The sequence below is a fragment of the Salmo salar genome, chromosome ssa03, assembly GCF_905237065.1.
Source record: "Salmo salar chromosome ssa03, Ssal_v3.1, whole genome shotgun sequence".
Lineage (NCBI taxonomy): Eukaryota > Metazoa > Chordata > Actinopteri > Salmoniformes > Salmonidae > Salmo > Salmo salar.
In genome coordinates this window covers 19,373,584-19,389,999 of record NC_059444.1, presented here as the reverse complement: position 1 = coordinate 19,389,999, position 16,416 = coordinate 19,373,584, and the positions used below count along the sequence as shown (strand labels likewise).

The 16,416-nt window shown below is 42.1% G+C and overlaps 7 non-coding genes across 7 annotated transcripts; all 7 read right to left on the bottom strand.

Moving 5' to 3' along the window:
• Positions 1-298: 298 nt before the first annotated feature.
• trnag-ucc (transfer RNA glycine (anticodon UCC)) lies at positions 299-370 on the bottom strand. Its single transcript has one exon. It is a non-coding gene; the product is annotated as a tRNA-Gly (tRNA).
• Positions 371-2,674: 2,304 nt separating this feature from the next.
• Positions 2,675-2,746, bottom strand: trnag-ucc (transfer RNA glycine (anticodon UCC)). The gene has a single exon. It is a non-coding gene; the product is annotated as a tRNA-Gly (tRNA).
• Positions 2,747-5,046: 2,300 nt separating this feature from the next.
• Positions 5,047-5,118, bottom strand: trnag-ucc (transfer RNA glycine (anticodon UCC)). Its single transcript has one exon. It is a non-coding gene; the product is annotated as a tRNA-Gly (tRNA).
• A 2,312-nt stretch (positions 5,119-7,430) lies between these two features.
• Positions 7,431-7,502, bottom strand: trnag-ucc (transfer RNA glycine (anticodon UCC)). The gene has a single exon. It is a non-coding gene; the product is annotated as a tRNA-Gly (tRNA).
• A 2,311-nt stretch (positions 7,503-9,813) lies between these two features.
• trnag-ucc (transfer RNA glycine (anticodon UCC)) lies at positions 9,814-9,885 on the bottom strand. Its single transcript has one exon. It is a non-coding gene; the product is annotated as a tRNA-Gly (tRNA).
• Positions 9,886-12,193: 2,308 nt separating this feature from the next.
• On the bottom strand, positions 12,194-12,265 carry trnag-ucc (transfer RNA glycine (anticodon UCC)). Its single transcript has one exon. It is a non-coding gene; the product is annotated as a tRNA-Gly (tRNA).
• Positions 12,266-14,578: 2,313 nt separating this feature from the next.
• On the bottom strand, positions 14,579-14,650 carry trnag-ucc (transfer RNA glycine (anticodon UCC)). Its single transcript has one exon. It is a non-coding gene; the product is annotated as a tRNA-Gly (tRNA).
• Positions 14,651-16,416: the final 1,766 nt, after the last annotated feature.

The following is a 16,416-nucleotide window of genomic DNA, read 5'->3' as shown; positions in this document are numbered from 1 at the left end:
ACAAAACAGAATGAATAAATGGACAACTCGGAAATGGAACGAAATAAAACAGAACTTGTTTCCATCCCCGCGGCTTCAGCAATGGATCAGTCTACTGAGATATGCGTCAATCAAGTCGTGCCATAAATCCTTTTTTTGGGGAAACTGCTCGACTAAAACATTCTCAGTTGACCAACAGCCTATGGACCAGTTGACTAAATGGTGTCAGCCCTATTTGATACTGAGATTAAAAAAAACCCAGCTGCACTGGACTTTTAGCAGATTCATTTCAAAGGGTGATTAAAAAAAAACACCCAGTTGCATTGGCCGGGAATCGAACCCGGGTCAACTGCTTGGAAGGCAGCTATGCTCACCACTATACCACCAACGCTTACCAAATAACTCTCTGGAGCAGTCTTTGTTTGAAAGTGAAAGTAAAAGAAAACCTACATTTTACATTAGCAGAATAATAATGGGATTCCCTAAAAAACACATCACTGACATCACCAGGCGGTAAATTACTTAATAGACCAATAACAAAGAGTTACAAACAGCTCTGCCAATAACAGATCGTTTTCAGGTTTCCCCCTTTCCACTCAGACAATGCCAGACAGTCCTAGCAAAATTCTTGCTTGACAAATTGCTCTTTACTAACAAGTCATTTTTGCTCATTTTGCTCATTTTAATTGAAAACAATCACACTAAGGTATTTCATTGTCACCCAGAAATGATTAGATATAAGGGCAGTCCACGACAAAAAAAATGTTTCGTCGACCAAAAGCCGTCTGTTCTTTCGACCAATCGACTGGTCCAAATTTTAAAAAGTGTATTTTTCCATATATAGACACACCCTATGTGTTTGAATAAAATCAACTATATGTAGGCTACTGAGCTTGTCTGATGCTTTAAGCACACTGTGATTAAATAACAAAGATACAAATTACTCAAGAGGGTGTCAGAAACCAAGATAACCTAACCAGAAAAAAAACCTGTTCCCGAATCTCCTCCTCCCGCTGCTGATGCTCTAGTGGCAGAGCTAGCACCATTACGCTCCCGGTAATAGGCTACACCAGGGGGTCGGTTTCCATTTAGAGTGCCAATTAACCTTGAATTAATTTTTTACCCCCAAATGTCATTATATCCAATTGGAAGTTACAGTCTTGTCTCATCTCCGCAACAGACTCAGGATAGGTGAAGGTTGAGAGCCACGCGTCCTCCGAAACACAACCCAGCCAAGCTGCACTGCTCACTTAACCTGGAAACCAGCCGCACCAATGTGTCGGAGGAAACACCGTACACCTGGCGACCGTGTCGGCGCGCATTGCACCTGGCCCTCCACAGGAATTGCTAGTGCGCGAAGGGACAAAAACATCCCTGCCGGCCAAACCCTCCACTAAACCAGACGCCACTAATTGTGCACCGCCCCATGGGTCTCCCGGTAGCAACCAGCAGCAGAGAACACAGACTTGAACCGGGATCTCTAGCGGCAGGGATAGCTATGCGTTGCAATGCCTTAGAACACTGCGCCACTCAGGAGGCCCGCCAACTTATCTTACCATTTTGACCGATCTGCGTGCCAGTTATGGTTTTCATATGCATATTTTCGTAGAACAGTTGAATTTATTTCATATGTAAAGTCTTTGTATCTCAAAATCATTTTCAAGTGATGAATAAAAATGATATCTAAACCGAAATGAAAATGACCCAAATCTAAAAGTAACTTCTATTGCCATTGCCAACTATGTAAAAATGGCCTACATAAAGCCAACAAAAAAAATCATTACAGTCTGAAGGTGAAAAAAATATCCCGATAAAAAATAAATCCCTTTGGCTACACATGGCCTTTCTGCAACGAACTTGAAACAATGTATCAACTAAGATCCACTTGGTCCAGCCAGATGCTTGAGCTAACAAACTTGCAACATTGTATAAAATATTTTGGACCCTCAGTTTCCCCTGCCATTGACCTCTGGGCAGACACAGCTGTAGGCTCTATACCAGGCTAATTGCGCAAGCACAAGAAGTAATCAGGTAGACTTGTTTTGTAACGTTTCCACCGGATCAGAGCATGACATTTTTTTATTTGATTTGCTGAGTGGTTATCCAAAGGGAGAGAGCTGGAAATATTTTTCAAATAGGCTACATTGAGCAACTATTGACATTCTCAATGGATGTAATAACAGACTTTGTTTCCTTGCTGTATGAGGTGAAGAAAAATGTACTTTGAGAAGCTCCACAGCTCATAAGTGGTGGTGATTAAAGATAATCAGAAATACTGTCAGATCCCCAAATGGGCACATTTATAAGCCTACATTTGCTCGCAGGCCAGGTAGCCTAGGCCTACTTCTATGGGTAATCAGGTGCGCGTCCTTAAACATTGTTGACAGGAGCACTCCAAACAAAACACAATGAATAAATGGACAACTCGGAAATGGAACGAAATAAAACAGAACTTGTTTCCATCCCCGCGGCTTCAGCAATGGATCAGTCCACTGAGATATGCGTCAATCAAGTCGTGCCATAAATCCTTTTTTGGGGAAACTGCTCGACTAAAACATTCTCAGTTGACCAACAGCCTATGGACCAGTTGACTAAATGGTGTCAGCCCTATTTGATACTGAGATTAAAAAAAACCCAGCTGCACTGGACTTTTAGCAGATTCATTTCAAAGGGTGATTCAAACAAAACACCCAGTTGCGTTGGCCGGGAATCGAACCCGGGTCAACTGCTTGGAAGGCAGCTATGCTCACCACTATACCACCAACGCTTACCAAATAACTCTCTGGAGCAGTCTTTGTTTGAAAGTGAAAGTAAAAGAAAACCTACATTTTACATTAGCAGAATAATAATGGGATTCCCTAAAAAACACATCACTGACATCACCAGGCGGTAAATTACTTAATAGACCAATAACAAAGAGTTACAAACAGCTCTGCCAATAACAGATCGTTTTCAGGTTTCCCCCTTTCCACTCAGACAATGCCAGACAGTCCTAGCAAAATTCTTGCTTGACAAATTGCTCTTTACTAACAAGTCATTTTTGCTCATTTTGCTCATTTTAATTGAAAACAATCACACTAAGGTATTTCATTGTTACCCAGAAATGATTAGATATAAGGGCAGTCCACGACAAAAAAATGTTTCGTCGACCAAAAGCCGTCTGTTCTTTCGACCAATCGACTGGTCCAAATTTTAAAAAGTGTATTTTTCCATATATAGACACACCCTATGTGTTTGAATAAAATCAACTATATGTAGGCTACTGAGCTTGTCTGATGCTTTAAGCACACTGTGATTAAATAACAAAGACACAAATTACTCAAGAGGGTGTCAGAAACCAAGATAACCTAACCAGAAAAAAAAACCTGTTCCCGAATCTCCTCCTCCCGCTGCTGATGCTCTAGTGGCAGAGCTAGCACCATTACACTCCCGGTAATAGGCTACACCAGGGGGTCGGTTTCCATTTAGAGTGCCAATTAACCTTGAATTAATTTTTTACCCCCAAATGTCATTATATCCAATTGGAAGTTACAGTCTTTTCTCATCTCCGCAACAGACTCAGGATAGGTGAAGGTTGAGAGCCACGCGTCCTCCGAAACACAACCCAGCCATGCTGCACTGCTCACTTAACCTGGAAACCAGCCGCACCAATGTGTCGGAGGAAACACCGTACACCTGGCGACCGTGTCGGCGCGCATTGCACCTGGCCCTCCACAGGAATTGCTAGTGCGCGAAGGGACAAAAACATCCCTGCCGGCCAAACCCTCCACTAAACCAGACGCCAATTGTGCACCGCCCCATGGGTCTCCCGGTAGCAACCAGCAGCAGAGAACACAGACTTGAACCGGGATCTCTAGCGGGAGAGATAGCTATGCGTTGCAATGCCTTAGAACACTGCGCCACTCAGGAGGCCCGCCAACTTATCTTACCATTTTGACCGATCTGCGTGCCAGTTATGGTTTTCATATGCATATTTTCGTAGAACAGTTGAATTTATTTCATATGTAAAGTCTTTGTATCTCAAAATCATTTTCAAGTGATGAATAAAAATGATATCTAAACCGAAATGAAAATGACCCAAATCTAAAAGTAACTTCTATTGCCATTGCCAACTATGTAAAAATGGCCTACATAAAGCCAACAAATAAAATCATTACAGTCTGAAGGTGAACAAAAATATCCCGATAAAAAATAAATCCCTTTGGCTACACATGGCCTTTCTGCAACGAACTTGAAACAATGTATCAACTAAGATCCACTTGGTCCAGCCAGATGCTTGAGCTAACAAACTTGCAACATTGTATAAAATATTTTGGACCCTCAGTTTCCCCTGCCAGTGACCTGTGGGCAGACACAGCTGTAGGCTCTATACCAGGCTAATTGCGCAAGCACAAGAAGTAATCAGGTAGACTTGTTTTGTAACGTTTCCACCGGATCAGAGCATGACATTTTTTTATTTGATTTGCTGAGTGGTTATCCAAAGGGAGAGAGCTGGAAATATTTTTCAAATAGGCTACATTGAGCAACTATTGACATTCTCAATGGATGTAATAACAGACTTTTTTTCCTTGCTGTATGAGGTGAAGAAAAATGTACTTTGAGAAGCTCCACAGCTCATAAGTGGTGGTGATTAAAGATAATCAGAAATACTGTCAGATCCCCAAATGGGCACATTTATAAGCCTACATTTGCTCGCAGGCCAGGTAGCCTAGGCCTACTTCTATGGGTAATCAGGTGCGCGTCCTTAAACATTGTTGACAGGAGCACTCCAAACAAAACAGAATGAATAAATGGACAACTCGGAAATGGAACGAAATAAAACAGAACTTGTTTCCATCCCCGGCTTCAGCAATGGATCAGTCCACTGAGATATGCGTCAATCAAGTCGTGCCATAAATCCTTTTTTGGGGAAACTGCTCGACTAAAACATTCTCAGTTGACCAACAGCCTATGGACCAGTTGACTAAATGGTGTCAGCCCTATTTGATACTGAGATTTAAAAAAACCCAGCTGCACTGGACTTTTAGCAGATTCATTTCAAAGGGTGATTAAAACAAAACACCCAGTTGCGTTGGCCGGGAATCGAACCCGGGTCAACTGCTTGGAAGGCAGCTATGCTCACCACTATACCACCAACGCTTACCAAATAACTCTCTGGAGCAGTCTTTGTTTGAAAGTGAAAGTAAAAGAAAACCTACATTTTACATTAGCAGAATAATAATGGGATTCCCTAAAAAACACATCACTGACATCACCAGGCGGTAAATTACTTAATAGACCAATAACAAAGAGTTACAAACAGCTCTGCCAATAACAGATCGTTTTCAGGTTTCCCCCTTTCCACTCAGACAATGCCAGACATTCCTAGCAAAATTCTTGCTTGACAAATTGCTCTTTACTAACAAGTCATTTTTGCTCATTTTGCTCATTTTAATTGAAAACAATCACACTAAGGTATTTCATTGTTACCCAGAAATGATTAGATATAAGGGCAGTCCACGACAAAAAAAATGTTTCGTCGACCAAAAGCCGTCTGTTCTTTCGACCAATCGACTGGTCCAAATTTTAAAAAGTGTATTTTTCCATATATAGACACACCCTATGTGTTTGAATAAAATCAACTATATGTAGGCTACTGAGCTTGTCTGATGCTTTAAGCACACTGTGATTAAATAACAAAGACACAAATTACTCAAGAGGGTGTCAGAAACCAAGATAACCTAACCAGAAAAAAAACCTGTTCCCGAATCTCCTCCTCCCGCTGCTGATGCTCTAGTGGCAGAGCTAGCACCATTACGCTCCCGGTATTAGGCTACACCAGGGGGTCGGTTTCCATTTAGAGTGCCAATTAACCTTGAATTAATTTTTTACCCCCAAATGTCATTATATCCAATTGGAAGTTACAGTCTTTTCTCATCTCCGCAACAGACTCAGGATAGGTGAAGGTTGAGAGCCACGCGTCCTCCGAAACACAACCCAGCCAAGCTGCACTGCTCACTTAACCTGGAAACCAGCCGCACCAATGTGTCGGAGGAAACACCGTACACCTGGCGACCGTGTCGGCGCGCATTGCACCTGGCCCTCCACAGGAATTGCTAGTGCGCGAAGGGACAAAAACATCCCTGCCGGCCAAACCCTCCACTAAACCAGACGCCACTGGGCCAATTGTGCACCGCCCCATGGGTCTCCCGGTAGCAACCAGCAGCAGAGAACACAGACTTGAACCGGGATCTCTAGCGGCAGGGATAGCTATGCGTTGCAATGCCTTAGAACACTGCGCCACTCAGGAGGCCCGCCAACTTATCTTACCATTTTGACCGATCTGCGTGCCAGTTATGGTTTTCATATGCATATTTTCGTAGAACAGTTGAATTTATTTCATATGTAAAGTCTTTGTATCTCAAAATCATTTTCAAGTGATGAATAAAAATGATATCTAAACCGAAATGAAAATGACCCAAATCTAAAAGTAACTTCTATTGCCATTGCCAACTATGTAAAAATGGCCTACATAAAGCCAACAAATAAAATCATTACAGTCTGAAGGTGAAAAAAATATCCCGATAAAAAATAAATCCCTTTGGCTACACATGGCCTTTCTGCAACGAACTTGAAACAATGTATCAACTAAGATCCACGTTTGGTCCAGCCAGATGCTTGAGCTAACAAACTTGCAACATTGTATAAAATATTTTGGACCCTCAGTTTCCCCTGCCATTGACCTCTGGGCAGACACAGCTGTAGGCTCTATACCAGGCTAATTGCGCAAGCACAAGAAGTAATCAGGTAGACTTGTTTTGTAACGTTTCCACCGGATCAGAGCATGACATTTTTTTATTTGATTTGCTGAGTGGTTATCCAAAGGGAGAGAGCTGGAAATATTTTTCAAATAGGCTACATTGAGCAACTATTGACATTCTCAATGGATGTAATAACAGACTTTGTTTCCTTGCTGTATGAGGTGAAGAAAAATGTACTTTGAGAAGCTCCACAGCTCATAAGTGGTGGTGATTAAAGATAATCAGAAATACTGTCAGATCCCCAAAGGGGCACATTTATAAGCCTACATTTGCTCGCAGGCCAGGTAGCCTAGGCCTACTTCTATGGGTAATCAGGTGCGCGTCCTTAAACATTGTTGACAGGAGCACTCCAAACAAAACACAATGAATAAATGGACAACTCGGAAATGGAACGAAATAAAACAGAACTTGTTTCCATCCCCGCGGCTTCAGCAATGGATCAGTCCACTGAGATATGCGTCAATCAAGTCGTGCCATAAATCCTTTTTTGGGGGAAACTGCTCGACTAAAACATTCTCAGTTGACCAACAGCCTATGGACCAGTTGACTAAATGGTGTCAGCCCTATTTGATACTGAGATTTAAAAAAAAACAGCTGCACTGGACTTTTAGAAGATTCATTTCAAAGGGTGATTCAAACAAAACACCCAGTTGCGTTGGCCGGGAATCGAACCCGGGTCAACTGCTTGGAAGGCAGCTATGCTCACCACTATACCACCAACGCTTACCAAATAACTCTCTGGAGCAGTCTTTGTTTGAAAGTGAAAGTAAAAGAAAACCTACATTTTACATTAGCAGAATAATAATGGGATTCCCTAAAAAACACATCACTGACATCACCAGGCGGTAAATTACTTAATAGACCAATAACAAAGAGTTACAAACAGCTCTGCCAATAACAGATCGTTTTCAGGTTTCCCCCCTTTCCACTCAGACAATGCCAGACATTCCTAGCAAAATTCTTGCTTGACAAATTGCTCTTTACTAACAAGTCATTTTTGCTCATTTTGCTCATTTTAATTGAAAACAATCACACTAAGGTATTTCATTGTTACCCAGAAATGATTAGATATAAGGGCAGTCCACGACAAAAAAATGTTTCGTCGACCAAAAGCCGTCTGTTCTTTCGACCAATCGACTGGTCCAAATTTTAAAAAGTGTATTTTTCCATATATAGACACACCCTATGTGTTTGAATAAAATCAACTATATGTAGGCTACTGAGCTTGTCTGATGCTTTAAGCACACTGTGATTAAATAACAAAGACACAAATTACTCAAGAGGGTGTCAGAAACCAAGATAACCTAACCAGAAAAAAAAACCTGTTCCCGAATCTCCTCCTCCCGCTGCTGATGCTCTAGTGGCAGAGCTAGCACCATTACGCTCCCGGTAATAGGCTACACCAGGGGGTCGGTTTCCATTTAGAGTGCCAATTAACCTTGAATTAATTTTTTACCCCCAAATGTCATTATATCCAATTGGAAGTTACAGTCTTTTCTCATCTCCGCAACAGACTCAGGATAGGTGAAGGTTGAGAGCCACGCGTCCTCCGAAACACAACCCAGCCATGCTGCACTGCTCACTTAACCTGGAAACCAGCCGCACCAATGTGTCGGAGGAAACACCGTACACCTGGCGACCGTGTCGGCGCGCATTGCACCTGGCCCTCCACAGGAATTGCTAGTGCGCGAAGGGACAAAAACATCCCTGCCGGCCAAACCCTCCACTAAACCAGACGCCACTGGGCCAATTATGCACCGCCCCATGGGTCTCCCGGTAGCAACCAGCAGCAGAGAACACAGACTTGAACCGGGATCTCTAGCGGCAGGGATAGCTATGCGTTGCAATGCCTTAGAACACTGCGCCACTCAGGAGGCCTGCCAACTTATCTTACCATTTTGACCGATCTGCGTGCCAGTTATGGTTTTCATATGCATATTTTCGTAGAACAGTTGAATTTATTTCATATGTAAAGTCTTTGTATCTCAAAATCATTTTCAAGTGATGAATAAAAATGATATCTAAACCGAAATGAAAATGACCCAAATCTAAAAGTAACTTCTATTGCCATTGCCAACTATGTAAAAATGGCCTACATAAAGCCAACAAATAAAATCATTACAGTCTGAAGGTGAACAAAAATATCCCGATAAAAAATAAATCCCTTTGGCTACACATGGCCTTTCTGCAACGAACTTGAAACAATGTATCAACTAAGATCCACTTGGTCCAGCCAGATGCTTGAGCTAACAAACTTGCAACATTGTATAAAATATTTTGGACCCTCAGTTTCCCCTGCCAGTGACCTGTGGGCAGACACAGCTGTAGGCTCTATACCAGGCTAATTGCGCAAGCACAAGAAGTAATCAGGTAGACTTGTTTTGTAACGTTTCCACCGGATCAGAGCATGACATTTTTTATTTGATTTGCTGAGTGGTTATCCAAAGGGAGAGAGCTGGAAATATTTTTCAAATAGGCTACATTGAGCAACTATTGACATTCTCAATGGATGTAATAACAGACTTTGTTTCCTTGCTGTATGAGGTGAAGAAAAATGTACTTTGAGAAGCTCCACAGCTCATAAGTGGTGGTGATTAAAGATAATCAGAAATACTGTCAGATCCCCAAATGGGCACATTTATAAGCCTACATTTGCTCGCAGGCCAGGTAGCCTAGGCCTACTTCTATGGGTAATCAGGTGCGCGTCCTTAAACATTGTTGACAGGAGCACTCCAAACAAAACACAATGAATAAATGGACAACTCGGAAATGGAACGAAATAAAACAGAACTTGTTTCCATCCCCGCGGCTTCAGCAATGGATCAGTCCACTGAGATATGCGTCAATCAAGTCGTGCCATAAATCCTTTTTTTGGGGAAACTGCTCGACTAAAACATTCTCAGTTGACCAACAGCCTATGGACCAGTTGACTAAATGGTGTCAGCCCTATTTGATACTGAGATTTAAAAAAAAACAGCTGCACTGGACTTTTAGAAGATTCATTTCAAAGGGTGATTCAAACAAAACACCCAGTTGCGTTGGCCGGGAATCGAACCCGGGTCAACTGCTTGGAAGGCAGCTATGCTCACCACTATACCACCAACGCTTACCAAATAACTCTCTGGAGCAGTCTTTGTTTGAAAGTGAAAGTAAAAGAAAACCTACATTTTACATTAGCAGAATAATAATGGGATTCCCTAAAAAACACATCACTGACATCACCAGGCGGTAAATTACTTAATAGACCAATAACAAAGAGTTACAAACAGCTCTGCCAATAACAGCTAGTTTTCAGGTTTCCCCCTTTCCACTCAGACAATGCCAGACATTCCTAGCAAAATTCTTGCTTGACAAATTGCTCTTTACTAACAAGTCATTTTTGCTCATTTTGCTCATTTTAATTGAAAACAATCACACTAAGGTATTTCATTGTTACCCAGAAATGATTAGATATAAGGGCAGTCCACGACAAAAAAATGTTTCGTCGACCAAAAGCCGTCTGTTCTTTCGACCAATCGACTGGTCCAAATTTTAAAAAGTGTATTTTTCCATATATAGACACACCCTATGTGTTTGAATAAAATCAACTATATGTAGGCTACTGAGCTTGTCTGATGCTTTAAGCACACTGTGATTAAATAACAAAGACACAAATTACTCAAGAGGGTGTCAGAAACCAAGATAACCTAACCAGAAAAAAAACCTGTTCCCGAATCTCCTCCTCCCGCTGCTGATGCTCTAGTGGCAGAGCTAGCACCATTACACTCCCGGTATTAGGCTACACCAGGGGGTCGGTTTCCATTTAGAGTGCCAATTAACCTTGAATTAATTTTTTACCCCCAAATGTCATTATATCCAATTGGAAGTTACAGTCTTTTCTCATCTCCGCAACAGACTCAGGATAGGTGAAGGTTGAGAGCCACGCGTCCTCCGAAACACAACCCAGCCAAGCTGCACTGCTCACTTAACCTGGAAACCAGCCGCACCAATGTGTCGGAGGAAACACCGTACACCTGGCGACCGTGTCGGCGCGCATTGCACCTGGCCCTCCACAGGAATTGCTAGTGCGCGAAGGGACAAAAACATCCCTGCCGGCCAAACCCTCCACTAAACCAGACGCCACTGGGCCAATTGTGCACCGCCCCATGGGTCTCCCGGTAGCAACCAGCAGCAGAGAACACAGACTTGAACCGGGATCTCTAGCGGCAGGGATAGCTATGCGTTGCAATGCCTTAGAACACTGCGCCACTCAGGAGGCCTGCCAACTTATCTTACCATTTTGACCGATCTGCGTGCCAGTTATGGTTTTCATATGCATATTTTCGTAGAACAGTTGAATTTATTTCATATGTAAAGTCTTTGTATCTCAAAATCATTTTCAAGTGATGAATAAAAATGATATCTAAACCGAAATGAAAATGACCCAAATCTAAAAGTAACTTCTATTGCCATTGCCAACTATGTAAAAATGGCCTACATAAAGCCAACAAATAAAATCATTACAGTCTGAAGGTGAACAAAAATATCCCGATAAAAAATAAATCCCTTTGGCTACACATGGCCTTTCTGCAACGAACTTGAAACAATGTATCAACTAATCACACTTGGTCCAGCCAGATGCTTGAGCTAACAAACTTGCAACATTGTATAAAATATTTTGGACCCTCAGTTTCCCCTGCCAGTGACCTCTGGGCAGACACAGCTGTAGGCTCTATACCAGGCTAATTGCGCAAGCACAAGAAGTAATCAGGTAGACTTGTTTTGTAACGTTTCCACCGGATCAGAGCATGACATTTTTTTATTTGATTTGCTGAGTGGTTATCCAAAGGGAGAGAGCTGGAAATATTTTTCAAATAGGCTACATTGAGCAACTATTGACATTCTCAATGGATGTAATAACAGACTTTGTTTCCTTGCTGTATGAGGTGAAGAAAAATGTACTTTGAGAAGCTCCACAGCTCATAAGTGGTGGTGATTAAAGATAATCAGAAATACTGTCAGATCCCCAAATGGGCACATTTATAAGCCTACATTTGCTCGCAGGCCAGGTAGCCTAGGCCTACTTCTATGGGTAATCAGGTGCGCGTCCTTAAACATTGTTGACAGGAGCACTCCAAACAAAACACAATGAATAAATGGACAACTCGGAAATGGAATGAAATAAAACAGAACTTGTTTCCATCCCCGCGGCTTCAGCAATGGATCAGTCCACTGAGATATGCGTCAATCAAGTCGTGCCATAAATCCTTTTTTTGGGGAAACTGCTCGACTAAAACATTCTCAGTTGACCAACAGCCTATGGACCAGTTGACTAAATGGTGTCAGCCCTATTTTATACTGAGATTTAAAAAAAACAGCTGCACTGGACTTTTAGAAGATTCATTTCAAAGGGTGATTCAAACAAAACACCCAGTTGCGTTGGCCGGGAATCGAACCCGGGTCAACTGCTTGGAAGGCAGCTATGCTCACCACTATACCACCAACGCTTACCAAATAACTCTCTGGAGCAGTCTTTGTTTGAAAGTGAAAGTAAAAGAAAACCTACATTTTACATTAGCAGAATAATAATGGGATTCCCTAAAAAACACATCACTGACATCACCAGGCGGTAAATTACTTAATAGACCAATAACAAAGAGTTACAAACAGCTCTGCCAATAACAGCTAGTTTTCAGGTTTCCCCCCTTTCCACTCAGACAATGCCAGACATTCCTAGCAAAATTCTTGCTTGACAAATTGCTCTTTACTAACAAGTCATTTTTGCTCATTTTTGCTCATTTTAATTGAAAACAATCACACTAAGGTATTTCATTGTTACCCAGAAATGATTAGATATAAGGGCAGTCCACGACAAAAAAATGTTTCGTCGACCAAAAGCCGTCTGTTCTTTCGACCAATCGACTGGTCCAAATTTTAAAAAGTGTATTTTTCCATATATAGACACACCCTATGTGTTTGAATAAAATCAACTATATGTAGGCTACTGAGCTTGTCTGATGCTTTAAGCACACTGTGATTAAATAACAAAGACACAAATTACTCAAGAGGGTGTCAGAAACCAAGATAACCTAACCAGAAAAAAAACCTGTTCCCGAATCTCCTCCTCCCGCTGCTGATGCTCTAGTGGCAGAGCTAGCACCATTACACTCCCGGTATTAGGCTACACCAGGGGGTCGGTTTCCATTTAGAGTGCCAATTAACCTTGAATTAATTTTTTACCCCCAAATGTCATTATATCCAATTGGAAGTTACAGTCTTTTCTCATCTCCGCAACAGACTCAGGATAGGTGAAGGTTGAGAGCCACGCGTCCTCCGAAACACAACCCAGCCATGCTGCACTGCTCACTTAACCTGGAAACCAGCCGCACCAATGTGTCGGAGGAAACACCGTACACCTGGCGACCGTGTCGGCGCGCATTGCACCTGGCCCTCCACAGGAATTGCTAGTGCGCGAAGGGACAAAAACATCCCTGCCGGCCAAACCCTCCACTAAACCAGACGCCACTGGGCCAATTGTGCACCGCCCCATGGGTCTCCTGGTAGCAACCAGCAGCAGAGAACACAGACTTGAACCGGGATCTCTAGCGGCAGGGATAGCTGTGCGTTGCAATGCCTTAGAACACTGCGCCACTCAGGAGGCCTGCCAACTTATCTTACCATTTTGACCGATCTGCGTGCCAGTTATGGTTTTCATATGCATATTTTCGTAGAACAGTTGAATTTATTTCATATGTAAAGTCTTTGTATCTCAAAATCATTTTCAAGTGATGAATAAAAATGATATCTAAACCGAAATGAAAATGACCCAAATCTAAAAGTAACTTCTATTGCCATTGCCAACTATGTAAAAATGGCCTACATAAAGCCAACAAATAAAATCATTACAGTCTGAAGGTGAAAAAAATATCCCGATAAAAAATAAATCCCTTTGGCTACACATGGCCTTTCTGCAATGAACTTGAAACAATGTATCAACTAAGTCAACAGTTTGGTCCAGCCAGATGCTTGAGCTAACAAACTTGCAACATTGTATAAAATATTTTGGACCCTCAGTTTCCCCTGCCATTGACCTCTGGGCAGACACAGCTGTAGGCTCTATACCAGGCTAATTGCGCAAGCACAAGAAGTAATCAGGTAGACTTGTTTTGTAACGTTTCCACCGGATCAGAGCATGACATTTTTTTATTTGATTTGCTGAGTGGTTATCCAAAGGGAGAGAGCTGGAAATATTTTTCAAATAGGCTACATTGAGCAACTATTGACATTCTCAATGGATGTAATAACAGACTTTGTTTCCTTGCTGTATGAGGTGAAGAAAAATGTACTTTGAGAAGCTCCACAGCTCATAAGTGGTGGTGATTAAAGATAATCAGAAATACTGTCAGATCCCCAAATGGGCACATTTATAAGCCTACATTTGCTCGCAGGCCAGGTAGCCTAGGCCTACTTCTATGGGTAATCAGGTGCGCGTCCTTAAACATTGTTGACAGGAGCACTCCAAACAAAACAGAATGAATAAATGGACAACTCGGAAATGGAACGAAATAAAACAGAACTTGTTTCCATCCCCGCGGCTTCAGCAATGGATCAGTCCACTGAGATATGCGTCAATCAAGTCGTGCCATAAATCCTTTTTTTGGGGAAACTGCTCGACTAAAACATTCTCAGTTGACCAACAGCCTATGGACCAGTTGACTAAATGGTGTCAGCCCTATTTGATACTGAGATTTAAAAAAAAACAGCTGCACTGGACTTTTAGAAGATTCATTTCAAAGGGTGATTCAAACAAAACACCCAGTTGCGTTGGCCGGGAATCGAACCCGGGTCAACTGCTTGGAAGGCAGCTATGCTCACCACTATACCACCAACGCTTACCAAATAACTGTCTGGAGCAGTCTTTGTTTGAAAGTGAAAGTAAAAGAAAACCTACATTTTACATTAGCAGAATAATAATGGGATTCCCTAAAAAACACATCACTGACATCACCAGGCGGTAAATTACTTAATAGACCAATAACAAAGAGTTACAAACAGCTCTGCCAATAACAGATAGTTTTCAGGTTTCCCCCTTTTCCACTCAGACAATGCCAGACATTCCTAGCAAAATTCTTGCTTGACAAATTGCTCTTTACTAACAAGTCATTTTTGCTCATTTTGCTCATTTTAATTGAAAACAATCACACTAAGGTATTTCATTGTTACCCAGAAATGATTAGATATAAGGGCAGTCCACGACAAAAAAAATGTTTCGTCGACCAAAAGCCGTCTGTTCTTTCGACCAATCGACTGGTCCAAATTTTAAAAAGTGTATTTTTCCATATATAGACACACCCTATGTGTTTGAATAAAATCAACTATATGTAGGCTACTGAGCTTGTCTGATGCTTTAAGCACACTGTGATTAAATAACAAAGACACAAATTACTCAAGAGGGTGTCAGAAACCAAGATAACCTAACCAGAAAAAAAAACCTGTTCCCGAATCTCCTCCTCCCGCTGCTGATGCTCTAGTGGCAGAGCTAGCACCATTACACTCCCGGTATTAGGCTACACCAGGGGGTCGGTTTCCATTTAGAGTGCCAATTAACCTTGAATTAATTTTTTACCCCCAAATGTCATTATATCCAATTGGAAGTTACAGTCTTTTCTCATCTCCGCAACAGACTCAGGATAGGTGAAGGTTGAGAGCCACGCGTCCTCCGAAACACAACCCAGCCAAGCTGCACTGCTCACTTAACCTGGAAACCAGCCGCACCAATGTGTCGGAGGAAACACCGTACACCTGGCGACCGTGTCGGCGCGCATTGCACCTGGCCCTCCACAGGAATTGCTAGTGCGCGAAGGGACAAAAACATCCCTGCCGGCCAAACCCTCCACTAAACCAGACGCCACTGGGCCAATTGTGCACCGCCCCATGGGTCTCCCGGTAGCAACCAGCAGCAGAGAACACAGACTTGAACCGGGATCTCTAGCGGCAGGGATAGCTATGCGTTGCAATGCCTTAGAACACTGCACCACTCAGGAGGCCCGCCAACTTATCTTACCATTTTGACCGATCTGCGTGCCAGTTATGGTTTTCATATGCATATTTTCGTAGAACAGTTGAATTTATTTCATATGTAAAGTCTTTGTATCTCAAAATCATTTTCAAGTGATGAATAAAAATGATATCTAAACCGAAATGAAAATGACCCAAATCTAAAAGTAACTTCTATTGCCATTGCCAACTATGTAAAAATGGCCTACATAAAGCCAACAAATAAAATCATTACAGTCTGAAGGTGAAAAAAATATCCCGATAAAAAATAAATCCCTTTGGCTACACATGGCCTTTCTGCAATGAACTTGAAACAATGTATCAACTATCAACATTTGGTCCAGCCAGATGCTTGAGCTAACAAACTTGCAACATTGTATAAAATATTTTGGACCCTCAGTTTCCCCTGCCATTGACCTCTGGGCAGACACAGCTGTAGGCTCTATACCAGGCTAATTGCGCAAGCACAAGAAGTAATCAGGTAGACTTGTTTTGTAACGTTTCCACCGGATCAGAGCATGACATTTTTTTATTTGATTTGCTGAGTGGTTATCCAAAGGGAGAGAGCTGGAAATATTTTTCAAATAGGCTACATTGAGCA